Source organism: Eriocheir sinensis, chromosome 40, assembly GCF_024679095.1.
Source record: "Eriocheir sinensis breed Jianghai 21 chromosome 40, ASM2467909v1, whole genome shotgun sequence".
In the NCBI taxonomy this organism is placed as follows: domain Eukaryota; kingdom Metazoa; phylum Arthropoda; class Malacostraca; order Decapoda; family Varunidae; genus Eriocheir; species Eriocheir sinensis.
Window position 1 is genome coordinate 11,812,859 of NC_066548.1, and position 2,119 is coordinate 11,814,977.

Here is a 2,119-nt window from a genome sequence, read left to right on the forward strand (position 1 = left end):
AAGTCATGAAGAGAAGACAGACACGGAGGACATCAAGGAAGAAAATAAATGAAGGGAGACAGAACGAATAGAAGGCGACAGAAAGAGAGGCGTAATGACCAAACTCCCATGCAGCCGGCGAGTGTGTTACCCTCAACGAAAGGTGCGGCAGACGGGTTGCGTTGCGGTGACCTGAGGTGGCCCGCAAATGATGGATTAAAATGTGGAAATGAAGGTTTTGATTATACGACTGTAAGGACACTTAAAACAGTTATCCTCCTAGGCACCGTTGGCAGGCCGCTCCTATAAGGGAGGCCGATGATGTACGTTTATTTAGCGCACGGGAGGTATAATAAAATATATCACGATACCGGTGCCTTTCCCTTCACGCCTTAGACCTAGCCATAAAGCAGCGTGTGTGTGTGTGTGTGTGTGTGTGTGTGTGTGTGTGTGTGTGTGTGTGTGTGTAGTGGGCTATCCTACGGAGTCCAAACAAAATCTTAAATATACGACATTCTCAAGTAGCGAGAAAATCACTGATCAAATTGAAAGCCCATTCCAACAATATGTCTGGTTTTGTCCCAATGTTTGTTTTCGTCCTGTACTGTCTGCGTCACTGGGTGCTGGGTGCTGTCGGGGCAGACTGGTGACGGCCTTCAGGGGCAACATAAATATCCTGGGTAAGGCCTATTGAGAAAACGGAAGTCTGGACAATGAACCGGGCAAAATAGACGTTTCTCCCCACAGAGCATAGGGATGATGATGGCATACATATGAATTCTAGGATACATGGAAAAAAATTCTTCTTTGAACGAGGTAATTAAAGAGAGACGTTTTCTACTGCGTCCGTAGCGATCACAATCTAGTAGCGAGAATTAATGACGATGACTACCGGCACTTACTTGACGTCACTCACTTAAAAGAGCTGATTCATGATTTTTGACAAGGACACCCTTCAGCCCCCGGCCCCCACACCTTCAGATCAGTGACGCAGAGACGATGGTCCTAATTTGGCGGTGTGTTGCACAGGGCCGCGGCGACACGTAGCGTAGACCGCCGTAGAGGGTAACACATTTCTGACAACACAATGGGTAATGGGTATGGAACGCTCTTGTAGGACGGACGACTTTCACCTCTCATAGAAAATAACTATTCTTAGCATGACCGGCAACGGCTTTCTCTAATTCGAGGGGACTGCCGCGGGAATCCCAGTCTACGTCTTATACGCTGACGCTTAGACAGGAAGTCCTATCATGAATTATTAATATTCTTACATCCGGCCAAAAAAAGCGGATGACTAAATATAGAACCACGGTGGAAGAAAATCGTATGAAGAAGAATGAAGAAGAAAAAAATAATTAATGCAAGACAATTTTCCAGCAAAACCAAACGAACCTAACACATCCTGCCTCGGCTTACTTTTTTTCCTACTCGCGACGTCTTTCCTAGTGAGCTTAGCAACGACTCCTAACCAAACTTACTTGTGTGTGTGTGTGTGTGTGTGTGTGTGTGTGTAGCGTACGTATTTTTTAGTGCCTATGTAAAACGTTCGGGCGAAAGAAAGCGAGAAGATGATTAGATTATACACGTCAGGGCGAGGCAGCCGGGGAACAAGGGAAGCGAACGTGTGGCTGAGCGGAATGGCAAAGTAAGCAACAACAGGCAGCAACACGTCGCGGGTTGATAGATCCGAGCAGCGTTACCAGACAGCCGTACTCAGAACATTGCATTTATCGGTTTCAGACCCAAAACTGCCGTAGCCACAAAAAAAAACGATACTCAAAGTTATTGCCAAAACCGTTGATTATAATTATTGATGTGTTGTTGTTGTTTTGCAATAGTTATGAATCAGAAATCGGAAAATACAAAGTCCTAAAGATGATCTGGTAACGCTGTACCTGACCAAGGCCAGCTAGAGGGGGCCATGATCTGAACCGCTATGATAAGGCCACGTGTACGTTTCTCCCACACCCAACGTTTTGATGCTGCAATGTGACGCAATACCCTCCGCCGCCCACTCTCCATTCTGTCCGTTCTCCTATTCCTCCTTCTCTGTCTGACGCAACTCCTTCATATTCATCCTCTTCCTTATATCATCAAGCAATACAACCCTACCTCTCCTCCTCTTCCTCCTCTTCCC